Source organism: Capricornis sumatraensis, chromosome 17 (genome assembly GCF_032405125.1).
Source record: "Capricornis sumatraensis isolate serow.1 chromosome 17, serow.2, whole genome shotgun sequence".
NCBI classification, from domain to species: Eukaryota; Metazoa; Chordata; class Mammalia; order Artiodactyla; family Bovidae; genus Capricornis; species Capricornis sumatraensis.
In genome coordinates, this window is record NC_091085.1 from 28,581,597 (window position 1) to 28,597,774 (window position 16,178).

The window sequence follows — 16,178 nt, forward strand, 5'->3', positions numbered from 1 at the left end:
ATTTAGAAAAAGAGCACAGAAAATATTAAAGTACATAATGTAAGTAATGTGTGAAATATAAAGATTTATTTTAAAATTCCAAAGCAATAATTAATGTGGATGACTTGTTTTCACTTTTTGTCAGAATAGTAGGGAACGTAGAGGGGAAAAATCAGAATTTATTACTTCATTAGAGGAATTTGCTGTGGAAAAGACCCATTCATTCAAGTTCACTTGGAAAGAACAATGGAATATCCTTTGAAGAAAAATATCATCAAGAAGGAAAGTTGCGTAATTATTTTGGTTTAACAACAAAAAAGACATATAAATAACATAGTTTACTTTCTCTAATTTTATATTTGTCCAGAAGTTAGAAAACAATGGTCCTTATAAAAATGTGTTTATAGATAATGTATCTTTGACTTTAAAATACATGGAAATTTTACATTTATGACCGCATTTAAAATGCTTAAGAAAAATTAAGGGAATAAATAAATGAAATAATTTATTTTTCTAGTTACAAATTATTAAGCTCCCAGTAAGGCAAAACTTTAAATTAGGAATTTGTGGTGCATGTTGAAGTAATTAAACCTTAGGCCCTGGCCTCAAGTAATGTGAGAACCCATAATTACCAAATAAAGTGAAATAAATGCTGTTCAACTTCTAGAAGCCTTCATGGTGAGAAAGGAAAAATTATGGATAGATTAATTTTATTTATTTTTAATTGAATTATAATTAACATATAATATTATATTAAAGTGTACAACGGAGTGGCTAGATATTTTATACATTATGAAATAACAATTACAGTAAGTCTGCTTACCATCTGTCACCTAAGTTGTTAAAATATTGTTGACTATATTTCCTGTGTTGTATATTATATCCCCATAACTTATTTATTTTTTAGCAAGAAATTTGTGTTTCTCTTTTTATATTAAAAATTTATTTACTTATTTGTTTACTTACTTTTGGCTGCACTGAGTCTTTTCTGCATGTGGGCTTTCTCAAGTTGTGGCAAGAGTGATTACTCTCTAGTTGTGGTGCATGGACTTCTCATTTCAGGGGCTTCTCTTGTTGCAGAGCATGGGCTGTAGGGCAAGTAGACTTCAGTAGTTGCAGCTCATGGGCTTGGTAGCATAATCTGGCAGGCTCTAGAGTGCAGGCTCAGTAGTTGTGGTCCACAGGCTCAGTTACCTCATGGCATGTGCAATCTTCCTGAACCGGGGATCAAACTTGTGTCCCCTGCACTGGCAGCCCAACTCCTAAACACTGGACCACCAAGGAAGGTCTGAAAGTTTATATTTCTTAATCTCCTTCACTTATTTTATCTGTCTCCTCACCCCCTCACTTCTGTCAAGCATCACTTTCCTCTATATGAGTCTGTTCCTGTTCTACTTCTGTGTTTAGTTTTTTTGTTCGTGTATTTGTTTTCTTTTTAGATTCCACACAAAGTGAAATCACTCAGTATTTCTGTTTCTCTGACTTATTTCACATAGCACAATATGTTCCATGTGTGCTTGCTAAGTCACTTTAGCCATGTCCAACTCTTTGCAACCCCATGGACTATAGCCCACCAGGCTCCTCTGTCCTTAGGATTCTCCAGGTAAAAATAGTAGAGTGGGTTGCCATGCCCTCCTTCAGGGGATCTTCCCTATCTAGGGACTGAACCTGAGTCTCTTATGTCTCCTGCATCAGCAGATGGGGTCTTTATCTCTTGCATCATCTGGGAAGTATAAGGTGCTCCAGGTTCATCCATGTTGTCACAAATGGCAAGATTTGATTCTTTTTTTATGGCTGAGAAATAATCAGTTGTCCGCACCTTCTTTATCCATATATCTGTTAATGAACGATTAGGTTGCTTCCATATTTTGGCAGTTGTAAATAATGCTGCTATGAATATTGAGGCGTATGCATCTTTTCAAATTAGTGTTTTGTTATTTTCAGATAAATACCCAGAAGTGGAATTTCTGGATTGTATGGGAGTTCTACTTTTGGTTTTTGAAGAACCTCCATACTATTTTCCTTACTGGCTGTTCCAATTTCAGTTCAGTTCAGTTCAGTCGCTCAGTCGTGTCCGACTCTTTGCGACCCCATGAATTGCAGCACGCCAGGCCTCCCTGTCCATCACCAACTCCAGGAGTTCACTCAAAGTCACGTCCATCGAGTTGGTAATGCCATCCAGCCATCTCATCCTTTGCCATCCCCTTCTCCTCCTTCCCCCAATCCCTCCCAGCATCAGAGTCTTTTCCAATGAGTCAACTCTTCGCATGAGGTGGCCAAAGCATTGGAGTTTCAGCTTTAGCATCATTCCTTCCAAAGAACACCCAGGACTGATCTCCTTTAGGATGGACTGGTTGGATCTCCTTGCAGTCCAAGGGACTCTCAAGAGTCTTCTCCAACACCACAGTTCAAAAGCATCAATTCTTCGGTGCTCAGCTTTCTTCACAGTCCAACTCTCACATCCATACATGACTACTGGAAAAACCATAGCCTTGACTAGACGGACCTTTGTTGGCAAAGTAATCTCTCTGCTTTTGAATATGCTATCTAGGTTAAGTGCACTTTTGTTTTTTGTGCTGAAAAGTTGCACCACTACTGATAGAATTTTTAAAATCTTCTTATTCAGAGGAAAGGTATAGGCAATTTCTTTAAAGGAATACCAAAAAGTGCTCAAAGTGTCTTCTATAGTAAGGCAGCATTCACATCTTAGAATTAAAATTTTGATAAAAGATCATCTAAATGCCTAAACACTTAATTTTGGGGGGTAAAATTGTGTTCATTTTATCATACATTAAATTTTTGTACAACAAACCTGTCATCTTCAAAGCGATCTTTGATTAGCAGTCCACACTTCTCCAGAAGTCAGTAAAAGTCATAGCACGATTTTTATTTTCCTGTGACATGTGTGGTTTCCCAGGCATTAAGATAGTTTATAACAAATTAAAATATGAATGTGAAAAAAAGAAAATTAAAAATGTGCTTATACAATTTTATTGTTGGAATACAAATTAGATGCTCAGCTCAAAATTTTTACCCGTAATTTTTACTTTCTGAAGATAAGTCCAAATGATTTTTTATTTACCATGGTCTTACCTAAGCGGTCAGCAGGGTGAGTACCTTCAGGTAGGTTATCTTGAGTAGCTTTCATTGTTTCAAAATGTCATTTTCTTCCATATCCTTCCTCTCATTCAACTTAAAATTTGTTGTTTCTAGGCTAATATTAGCATAGTATTGAAATGAAACTGAATTCATTTCAATTTCAGGAATGAAACTGAAAAATCACCTCTCCTGATTTATATCTCAAGCGTTCCATTTCTAGGTGTAAGCTATAGGACACTTTACGTAAAGTTTTGAGATTCAGTCTTATCTGTAATATGGGAGTTACTGGTAACAGCCATGATAAGGGACTGTAAAACTCAAGCAAAATAAGCAACAGATTATTTCTTGTTGTGGTTCTTACCTTGTCCAGTGGTTTTATGTGTTTCAACTCCTTTAATCTATGATTTATTTTTTAGCTAGTTGAATACTGAAATGATAATGAAGTAAGTAAAGCATATAGTGGGCTTACCAGGTGGCTCAGTGGTAAAGAATCTGCCTGCCAATGCAGGAGACACAGGTTTGATCCCTGGGTCAGGAAGATTACTGGAGAAGGAACCGGCAAACTACTTCAGCATTCCTGCCTGGGAAATCCCGTGAACAGAGGAGCCTGATAGGCTACAGTCTATGGGGTTGCAAATGAGTCAGACAGGACCTAGTAGCTAAACAAGAACAACAAAGCATATAAGAAGTATGATTTTTCTTTGTCATTAACGTGTCAGTCACTGAGTTAGGTCACTAAGACAGGTTTCAAGTTCCCAAAGATCTTAGAAATAGATCAACTCAACTCCCACATTTTTAATTTTTTTTTTATTTTTATTTTTTATTTTCCCCACATTTTTTAAAAGAGGAAAAACTTCCAGAACTCCAGACTTACTCAGCCTAACCATCATCTCTAACTTCCTACTGAATCTCAGAAAGGACAATCAGGGGGCTAGAAAAGGGGTTTCAATACCAGAAAATGCCTTAAATTGGTGAGAAACTTTACTAGACTTTTGAAATCATTAGATTTTCAAAATCTATTCCAGTGAGACATCAATAATTTCCATGGATAGTTGGGTGAATCACAGATAGTCTGTATGCATAATCTAAAAGAGGTTTCCCCATAGCTTGTTTCAAGAAACAATAGTTCTATAAGAAGCTGCACACAGAGAGATTACCTTAAAATTTTGTTCCAATTTACATTCCCAATAATTGTGCTCTAGGGTTACCCTTTCTCCACATCCTTCCTAGCACTTGTAGTTTCTTGGCTTCTTTGATATTAGCCATTCTGAAAGATATGAGGTGAAATCTTCCTGAGATTTTGATTCACCTTTCCCTAATGATTAGTGATGATGAGCATCTCTTCATGTGCTATGGCCATCTTCTTTGGAAAAATGTCTTTTCAGTTCCTCCCCCCATTAATCAAGTTGTTTCTATTTCTGGTACTGAGTGGTATGAGTTGTTTTATATTTTTTCCTTTGTGCTGTTCTGGTTGTATAATTTTCACTAGTATAGTTTCCAGATCACTTATCTGTTCTTCTGCATAATTTAATCTGCTGTTAATTTCCTTTAGCATATTTTTCATTTCAGTTATTGTATTCTTCAGCTCTGATTGGTTCTTTCTTACATTTTCAATTTGCTGAAGTTCTTGCTGAGTTTATCCATTCTTCTCCCAAGTTCAGTGAGCATATTTATTACCATTATTTTGAATTCTTTATTGTATAAATTACTTATCTCAATTTGATTAAGATTTTTATCCTGGTGTTTTATCTTGTTCTTCATTTAGAACATATTCCTCTGTTTCTTCATTTTGTTTGATTTGTGTTTGTTTCTGTAAGTTAGGCAAAAAGCTATTGCTCTCCATCTTAAAGGAGTGATGTGTGTAAACATTCCCAGTATAGGCTTTTGTAGGTGGCTTTTTCCTAGGTGGCTTTGGTAGGCCATCTGGAAAGGACAAGTATGACCAGGAGGAGTTCTAAGATCCTCCTCACCAGGGCCACCTTGGTAGTATAACTGAAACTGGTGGTGACTCAGGCAAGATAGAGTCCTGGGGCAGGCTGTACCCGAGATAACCTTGGTATGTCGGCTGGAGACTGGAGTGGGTACAAGCTGCGAAGAGTCCTGGGGGAGTCGTAGGTTTTTAAATTAGTGATGAATAAAATCCAGAAATGGGAACTTTTTAATGAAAAAAAAATAGAATATATGGCAATGGTGACTGAATTTTAACATGGCAAAAATTAGCTAGAGTGAAGCTGTCACTAGTGCAGTTAAATGAGGCATGTTCTTGCTAATTTGTCCTGATCCCTCCACTAGCTGTTGTCTCATAACACCAACAAACCACCTGCTTTACACAGCGATGTTAATGTCCTGACTTTGTGCACTTATTGCCAAGCAAAGAGAGATATATTTTATTAACTTAACTGAAATTTTTTTGTTCAGATATTTTGACATCATAAGCCAAAATACCCAAAGAGTTTTCATAAAAATCATTTCTTCTCATAAAACATTTACAAAAATATATTAACAAAAATGAAATAATATAAAATTTAATCATAATGCTATAACCTAGAAATATAATAGACATCAAAGAGAATTCTGGATCTACCAGTTCCTAGTTTTGTAACCGCAGGTAATTTAATTTACTTTTCTTACTTTTTACTCCCTCAACTACAAAAGGATTCATCAATAATATCAACCTCATACATTTGTTCTCTATATTAAATGAAAGTAGTGCTTAGCTTCTTGCCTGGCAAACATGAAACGTTTGTATTACAGTATTATTAAGTAACTCTTAAAAAATGGTTCTGTTAAATTGTATATTGTATTTCTAAGAACTTTAGGAGTAAATTGAAAACAGTTAGGGCAGCCCTGACTGTTAATGCTGTCCTACCCCTAGGGATGTTTTCTCATCCTCTTCAAAGAACTGAAGCACATGTTACTCAGCGTGAGACCATTGACATTCCACACTTGTTAAATATAGGCAGAAGGACATTCCAATGAGCAAATGTTTCACTCTGAAAAGAAAAACAAAGAACATTCTCTTTGCTCTTTTTAAGGGCATTTCAGAAGGAAATAAGACCTCCTGAAATGCCCTGATAGAATTTCCTGATAGAAGGAAAGATGTCAAACATTTAGATCATAAAGAGATTATTTATTTAGAGTCTCTCTTATATACAACACAAGAGAGTCCCAAGTATAAAGACCTAAGACCTAGTGGCAGAAAGTACAGGCGAGGCTCTGTGGGATTTCAGTTCACTCGAATTGGGTAGTAAATTCATTACTATATGAAACAGACCACCTCTGTGAACTTAATATGGAAAATTCTGAGATTATTCACCAAGGGGAGAAGCTTTGATAGCTCTGGTTATCTGGCAACACAGGGTCTTGCCAGTGCTTCACTAAGCTCATGCAAGAACCAAAACATACACAAACCAAGCAAAACTATTATTTTGAAGAAAAACATAATTTAAAAAATAAGCAGTAAGTGTTTACTCTAGCAAAGAACTTTGGACTTCTTTGTACTAGTTTTGGAGTTGATCTTAGTTTTCCATTATGTGGAAGGAACAGAGCATTAGAATGCGTTTGGTTTTGTATCCAGTCCTCTTTTGTCCCTGGATATAACAGATCTCTGACTTTTTAATATCCTCTATCTTCACCCTAGTACTCTCAGATCTCTCCAGGACTTTATGTGAACAACCTCAATTTGAGTGTGTTTTCCAGTTTGAGCATATTTATTTACTGTATCAGCTGAAGCTGCTTCTGATTTCTACCAGAGATTTTTGACTATTCAACTAGAGCAGAATAGACTAATTTTACTTTCTATATTTTTTCTTTCACCTGTCTTTGTAAGTGAGTCATTGGTAAACCATTCCACGGTTTTACTTGGGAAAAACTGCTGGATAATGGAGTATGTGGTAAGATCATGAAAACCCAATAAGTACAAGGCCAGATTTTGCATTCTTTTGCAGTGAAACAAACTCCTTCTGCAAAGTAACCATGTATATGATAATAAATACAATAATGAATAAGAAGCTGAGAATGTTAAGGTCAGTAGGAGTTCTATAAGCAAGGGAAATAAGTTTATATATAGAAAAGTGATCCATTTCATTCCATGGATACCCACAGACTGGGCCATCTTACCCACATGATTATTGAGAGACTTCTCTCAATTGGGAGAACTTTTGTGAGTATTTATACGGAACAGAAAAAAATTCGCATAATCCATGCACATTTTAAGAAGTCTGTCCATATGCTTCTTCCTCAAGCATTTGTTGTCATCAGTATTTGAATATTTTCTGCTTCTCAGCTGGCACTATTGGTAAAGAACCCACCTGCCAATGCAGGAGATGTAAGAAACATGAGTTCAATCCCTGGGTGGGAAAAATCACCTGAGAGGGAAATGGCAACCCGCTCCAGTATTCTTGTCTTGAGAGTCCCATGGACAGAGGAGTCTGACAGTCTATAGTCCATGGAGTTGCAAAGAATCAGACATTACTGAAGTGACACAGCAACAGCAAACTCTTACTTCATGCCATAAATCAGGGTACATCGTATCATAGGCCATCACCTCTTCCAGGAAAAGTAAATATCAAATAGACAAATAGAAGTTCAGCCCAGTGTGAAGATTTTCAAAGTTCTGCTTCAAAATCCTGGAGCTAGACATTTTAATTTCCCTATTTTGCTAAAGGTTCCAAAAAGTATCTTTACATGCCACAAACATGTCAATCATCAGCTGATACACAAAATCTAAGTGTCAGAGTGACTTGAACTTCAGCCAGACTACAACATATTTATGAATCTTGATGGAAGTTAGCAGCTTCCCATTTTCTCAATCAATGGATTTAGAGGCAACTTTTATCACCAAATACAAAGATGCATTGCACTTTTGACTTCATTCTTATTGATAGACTATGCAATGGGTAATGGACTTTCCTGGTGGCTCAGACAGTAAAGAATCTGCCTGTAGTTCAGGAGCCCCAAGATTGATCTGTATGTCAGGAAGATCCCCTGGAGAAGGGAATGGCAAGCCATGCCAGTATACTTGCCTGGAGAATTTCATGGAGAGAGGAGCCTGGAGTGCTACAGTCCATGGGGTCACAAAGAGTCAGACATGACTTACTGGACACTTTCAATATAGCACACCTTGATTTTTTTCAGACATTTTTACTCACATTCTGTCATGTATATGTTTATCTGCTGAGTTATCTAAAATATGTGCTGCTTTTTTCCCTCTAAGTTATTAAGCTTGATATAATTAAGATGAACCAAAATGATGCTGTTTGGAATTCAAGACTATCCATGTCCCTGGGTACTGTATTATAATAGACAGCTGAAAGTTGCCATAGAACTTAGTTAAGACTGTGATCTGTACTGCTACACTGCAAGGTAAAGGTGACCTCCTTATTATTTTTCTTGAAAGTGAAAGTTGTTACGACTTTCCAACTTTACGACATGCCCGACTCTTTCCAATCCCATGGATTATGCAGTTCTTGGAATTCTCCAGGCCAGAATACTGGAATGGGTAGCCTTTCCCTTTTCCAGTAAATCTTCCCAACCCAGGAATCAAACTGGGGTTTCCTGCATTTCAGGTGGATTCTTTACCAACTGAGCTATCAGGGAAGCCCTTAGTAAAAAGATTTAGCAGTTTCCAGACCAATAGCACCATATCAGATAATACAAGAGTACAGAGGTTTGCTCCAAAATATCTGTTTTGGGAAAACAGTTCAGTTATCATCTGATGTTGTTCTTGTTTAGTCACTAAGTCATGCCTGACTCTTTGTGACTCCTGCCAGGCTCCTCTGTCCATGGGGTTTCCCAGGCAAGAATACTGGAGTGGGCTGCCATTGCCCTTTCCAGGGGATCTTACTGACCCAGGGATCAAACCCACATTTTCTGTATTGGCAGGCAGATTTTTTAACACTGAGCCACCAAGGAAGTCCATTATCCGATAGAATTTACGAAAATCCACAATCATTTTTCAAGAGCCTCTGGGTTTTGCACAAAGAAAACTTTCAAGGTAAATAACCATGTAATATAAATCACCATTCCCTACCTCGCTTAAGTATTTGAGGGTGATAGTAATCTCTTCAATTCCTACAGGGATCAAAGTTTTGATATTGCTTCTGCTTTATAAAATTTAGATGTCAAAGCAATCATAAGGCTTTCATTTGTCCATTCTCATCATTGTAGCCTTTACCACACGTCAGGAGCCAATTCAAGAATTCTGCCAGTTGCCAAGTATCGATTACAATTATGTATTTTGAAATTGGTTAAGACCAATTACATTCAAGGTGAAACCACAGATACACTGATTTCAGTGTATGACAGACTTTGGAATAATCTTTATTTAACACTAGAAGACTCATAATCCTCATTCCTTACTCAAGGGCAATAGTGCTGAATTGGACCTCCAGAGATTATCTTTAAATCATTAACACTATCTAATAATCACTGGAATATCATAATATTTTCCTTGCCCTAGAGCACAGTCATGCTGGTAAGTGGCCTCAAGTTCCACTTGAGAAGGGTTATAGGTTGACTTATAGTTTATACTTGTGGCATTGTTCAGTTAACTTCAGTTCAGTCCAATTCAGTTCAGTCGCTCAGTCGTGTCCAACTCTTTGTGTGAATTGCAGCACACCAGGCCTCCCTCCTTGTCCATCACCAACTCCAGGAGATCACTCAGACTCACATCCATCGAGTCAGTAATGCCATCCAGCCATCTCATCCTCTGTCATCCCCTTCTCCTCCTGCCCCAATCCCTTCCAGCATCAGAGTCTTTCCCAATGAGTCAACTCTTCGCATGAGGTGGCCAAAGTACTGGAGTTTCAGCTTTAGCATCATTAGTTAAAGGCTATTTATTCAAGGGAATCTAGTTTCCTCAGGCAAGAGGCTCTGACTATGAAGTGTGTCTTGGATTTTAGTTTGCACTTTCACATTATGAAGACTTAAGCTAAGTTTCTTCTCAATAATATAGTTTTTTCCAATTATATAGATCCAATATTTCACTAGCCTAACAATATTTTACATCTAGAATAATCAATTACTCACCATTAAAAATGCTTGACTGTCAACACATCCTATTTGTCAATCCACATCAGCTGCTGAATTGACAAACACTTTTATTTTGATGATTACATTTTAGTACCTGGACTTTGTCACCCAGGGTCCCATCAGTCCCACGGAAATCAGTTAACTTATTTCAATGAAGACATTTCCCAACCTTAACTACCCCAGAGATTTCACAGATGTTGGTGCCTACCTCTTTAAGGAAGTTAATGATGCTTTGGTTCAGTTCAGTCACTCAGTCATGTCCAACTCTTTGCAGCCCCATGGACTGCAGCACGCCAGGCTTCCCTGTCCATCACCAACTCATGGAGATTGCTTAAACTCATGTCCATTGGATCAGTGATGCCATCCAACCATCGCATCCTCTGTCATCCTCTTTCCTCCTGTCTTCAATCTTTTCCATCATCAGGATCTTTTCCAATGAGTCAGGTCTTCACAACAGGTATTGGAGTTTCAGCTTCAGCATCAGTGCTTCCAAGGAACATTCAGGACTGATTTCCTTTAGGATTGACTGGTTTGATCTTGCAGCCCAAGGGACTCTCAAGAGTCTTCTCCAACACCACAGTTCAAAAGCATTAATTCTTTGGTGCTCAGGTTTCTTTATGGTCCAACTCTCACATCCATACATGACTACTGTAAAAACCCTAGCTTTGACTAGATGCTTTGGTAAAGGAACTATAATTTGCATCTTCCTCGTGTAGCTAGTGTTACCCATCATAAATCTGTTCTAACGTTTATATTTTCTAAATCTCTGGATTCCTTCTTCCTGCCCCTGTCAGTCACCTTTGTTGTGTGTCATCCACTTTTGTGTATAGCTTTTAGTGAATTAATCAAACAGTTTCTAAGCCAATTCCAGCTGCTAAAAACTAGAACATTGAAGTAAAATCTTAAGAAAATAAACAAATATGGGTAAATTTGACTCAAACCATGTGCCCAGGTGGTACTAGTTGTAACCAGCCTGAAAATGCAGGAGACATTAAGAGACCCAGGTTTGATCCCTGGGTCAGGAAGATCCCCTGGAGGAGGGAATGGCAACCCGCTCCAGTATTCTTGCCTGGAGAGTGTCCATGGACAGAGGAGCCTGGCAGGCTATAGTCCACAGGGTGGAAAGTGTTGGACACAACTTAAATGACTTAGCATGCACATATTACACAGTACATGGCACATTTAAAGTCTATTTCTACTTATGTCCCTCAGGTTCCTTCCAAAATGAATGACCACGCTTTGCAATTCTTTCTGTGTATATGACATCTGTATATGCGGTTCTTTCTGTGTATATGACACTTACCCTTATGGCAGAGAGTGAAGACAAACTAAAGAACTTCTTGATGAAAGTGAAGAAGAGATTAAGAATGCTGGCTTAAAACTCAACATACAGAAAACAAAGATCATGGCATCTGGTCCCATCACTTCATGGCAAATAGATGGGGAAACAATAGAAAAAGTGTCAGACTTTATTTTCTTGGGCTCCAAAATCACTGCAGATGGTGACTGCAGCCATGAAATCAAAAGATGCTTGCTCCTTGAAAGAAAAGCTATGACCAACCTAGACAGCATATTAAAAATTGGAGACATTATTGTGCCAACAAAGGTCCGTCTATGGTTTTTCCAGTAGTCATGTATGGATGTGAGAGTTGGACTATAAAGAAAGCTGCATGCCGAAGAATTAATGCTTTTGAACTGTTGTGTTGGAGAAGACTCTTGAGAATCTTTTGGACTGCATGGAGATCAAACCAGTCCATCCTGAAAGTAATCAGTCCTAAATATTCGTTGGAAGGACTGATGCTAAAGCTGAAACTCCAATACTTTGGCCACCTGAGGAGAACTGACTCATTGAAAAAGACCCTGGTGATGGGAAAGATTGAAGGCAAGAGGAGAAGGGGACGACAGAGGGTGAGATGGTTGGATGGCATCACTGACTCAATGAACTTGAGTTTAAGCAAGCTTCAGGAATTGGTGATGGACAGGGAAGCCTGGCGTGCTGCAGTCCATGGGTTTGCAGAGAGTCGGACAGGACTAAACGACTGAACGGAACTGATATGACAACTGACCTTGGCTCAGATTTTGCCTCATTTTCCAGAGACATGCTGAGGTATTTCCTGTTATGGACCTGGGGGCAAACAGGTGCTAAGGGTGGATCTTGAGAAGATAGTTATCCCACCACAGCAAAGTAACATTATTACAGGGGCTTTAAGAAGAAAGAAAAAAGGAAGGAAGTTACTTCTTCCATTGGTAGCAGAGGAAGGCTCAGGGGAACTTAATGACTCAAGTTTCTCAGATTCTTCTGATTTCAATTAAAAACCTCCAGTCCAGTCTTAGAAACTCATTCTTCAGTGTTCCAATCTTTATTTTTTAAAACTCAGTAAGGCTTTTTAAATTCAATTTGCATTATTATTTCCCAACTGGCATGATTAATTTTGTTCTAATGTGGACCCTGTGCCTTAAGAAATAAGATATTATTTCAGAGGTTCAATACAAGATTTCTCTCTTATACTCTATCTTGAACTGAAAGTTTTCATGCAAGATTTTATTACTTTCTTTTCCAGTATAGCCTAAAGTGGCAATCTCATGCTATGAACTTTGTAATCATCATTTCTACCAGGATGTTGAAGGGCAACCTCAATTTTATCTTCAAACACCTTGATTACAAATAACCAGTACTGGTGCCAGTTTAAGTAATAATGATATAAATTTATGCTATGACAGTGTATGAAAAAACAGAGATATCAGTTTGCCAACAAGGGTCTATACAGTCAAAGCTATGGTTTTTCTAGTAGTCATGTATGGATGTGAGAGTTGGGCCATGAGAAGGCTGAGCACCAAAGAACTGATGCTTTTGAATTCTGGTGCTGTAGAAGACTCTTGAGAGTCCCTTGGACAGCAAGGAGATCAAACTAGTCAATCCTAAAGGAAATCAACCCTGAATATTCTTTGGAAGGACTGATGCTAAAGCTGAAGCTTCGATATTTTGGCCACCTGATGTGAAGAGCGACTCATTAGAAAAGACCCTGATGTTGGAAAAGATTGAGGGCAGGAGCATAAGGGGATAGCAGAGGATGAGATGGTTGGATGGCAACACTGACTCAAAGAACGTGAGTTTGAGCAAGGTCCAGGAGTTGGTGAGGGACAGAGAAGCCTGGTATGCTGCAGTCTTTGGGGTTGCAAAGAGTTGGACATGACTTAGTGCCTTCACAGTAACAATGGGTATTTAGTTTCCCTTTATCCACTGGCAGTGAAATCACCACTATATTTTAGCTCAAATAAGTGTGCAATCTGATTCCAAGATCCCAATGTAAGTTCTGTTTCTTGAGACCAGTTTCACTAACAGAACTGTATTTAATCAGGTTCATGTTAGGAAAATAGAATCTACACTAAATAATTCAATATAGGCAGTGTAGTATAGGGAACTCGGAGAAGGCAATGACTTTCCACTCCAATACTCTTGCCTGGAAAATCCCATGGACAGAGGAGCCTGGTGGGCTGCAGTCCATGGGGTCGCTGAGAGTTGGACATGACTCAGTGACTTCACTTACACTTTTCACTTTCATGCATTGGAGAAGGAAATGGCAACCCACTCCAGTGTTCTTGCCTGGAGAATCCCAGGGACGGCGGAGCCTGCTGGGCTGCTGTCTACGGGGTCGCACAGAGTTGGACACGACTGAAGCGACTTAGCAGCAGCAGCAGCAGCAGTATAGGGAACTAGTTACACGGGTACACAAAGAGCTGAGAAAAGAGAGGTATGAGGCAAATAGAAAGCCCCCTACTGCAGGAGGGATTGGAGAAAATGGTGATGTTACAAGGGTACAGGAGCCATGGACACCAGGAAAGATATGAACCCATTAGGCTGAAAAGTCTTCACAGACCTGTCTATAGGAGCTGAGACATGGAGTCAGGAGGAACTATGAGGTAAAAGCTGAACGTTGAGCCTGTGCTGGAGGTGATTACTGGAGGCTGGAAAGGAGCTGACCTTGCTTTTCTTTTCTCTCTGCTCACTAGTATCCCACTAGACCACCCCAACTGATTGCACCTAACTGAAACCAGTGGGTATAGAGCATGAGGAATATCCTTTGCAGGTGTCAACCCCCGAAGGAATAGGGGTGAATCTGAGGGCAAACAAGGAAATGACTGGCATAGCATTTCAATGCATTCATGTCCAAAATAGCTCATGGTTTCTAAATGGAAAACAAATTTTAATTTCTAACAGTTATATTTATGCTACCTACCTACCTACCTAATATTTGGAAAGGATAAGGAAGAGGCATTCTTTTTCCCAGATTATTTACCAAGTTAGATAAAGAGACTCCAGCATAACAAAGAACACACATACTACTTTCAGTTTTCTATTGCTGCTCTAAGAAATTAGCACAAATTTAGCATGTACAATGCACATTTAACCCTGGGTGAGGCTAATTTTTGGTTTTTTACCCTCATCTCCCTATTTTACTGTCAGTTGTGTCATACGATATAGCATAATTAAAAAGTGACATCTTATTATAGTCAAAGATTCCAGAAATTACATGGGACATGATGGGGGCAGGGGGGTGAGTGATGATTGCAGCAATTCTATCTGGCACCAAGGCATACAACGTAAAGGGCAGTGAGTAAGAGCATTGTTACATCAGCATCTGCCTTGTGGTTCAGGATTAACAGACTTGATTACCTTTAACATTTGATAATCATAAAATAAATATTTAAAAATAGTATGGGGATTTTTATTTGATGACATTTAAAATTAATTCCTGAAATAGAAAAACACTGACATTTGTGAATAGATGGGAATGTAAACAAAATATTTCCTCTTTTTGAACAAAGATGATTTTTTGAAACTCTATAAAAAATAGAAATAGGATTATAAAAATACCTAAGTGTCAAGGGTTCAGTAGATTTTGTTAGGTGTGTAACTTTCTGGATAATTTCCTTTTTCCAAAGACAGGAGCTGTTTGAGAATAATGCAACTTTCCACCATTAATTCTCTTGGAGACAGAATTGTTCCCTCTGTGTATCCTCTACACTGCATCCAGAGTGACCACATTCACATGTTAAGGTAGCAGACCCAGCATTTACCTATAAATTTAGAGCCCTTCCTACTGTGAAAATATAATGGACTGATAGAAAATATCTAGGAACCATTTGTGAGTTGCTTCACCCATAAATTTTTAAATTATTACTTAATTTTGGTATTTTTTTCTTTAAAAATAGATTCTCTGTTGATTTTATAAGAAACCATAAATTCTTAAGAAGTGATCAGTTAACTATTAGCTTTGCACTATTTCAAGCAAATGACAATTATATGATAATAAAGTAGTGAACTCCTTAATTTAGACATGTGCATTAAGACAATTCCTGGCTGGAAACCCAAGTGATTGTCATTAGCCACCTTAGTATCACAGCAGGTTACACAAATTATTATTATACTTAATTAGCATTCTGACAAGCTGAGGAATTCTTTACCTGCATTCAGATTACATGCAGAAAATGATATGAAGGCATTTACTGCCTTAAAAACACCAAAGCAAATCAAAGAAATCAGATCCAATTGTATCTTTATTATCAAATACTTGGGGATCATTAAACCAAATGACAGAGGAAGAAATACCAATTATAAATGTTGTTTTTAGGTGACATTTGACTTGTCATGTAGGGAAATTATTATAATCAGAATGATACAGTGCAACAAAACTATTTTACTGTGATATAATGCTAATGCTACCATTGTTCACCTCCTTTTCTTAATAAAAGAAATGGTATAAAATATAATATCATTTAATATTTAGAAAATCATTTAATTTCTATTTAATTCTACTCCCATTATAATATGTTAAAAATTAGTTTTGATTTATTGACTATCATATTACAAATTCTAGCAAAAATAAGTTTCAGTGGCAGAAGAATGTATAGATTTATGTATCTGAAAAAGTCTTAAAATAGAATGCTTTCAGACAGAAAGACTAATAAGAAATGGTTGTTGTTGTTCAGTCGCTAAGTCTTGTCTGACTTTTTGCGATGCCTGTCCTCCATTATCTCCCAGAGTTTGCTCAGATTTACATCTATTG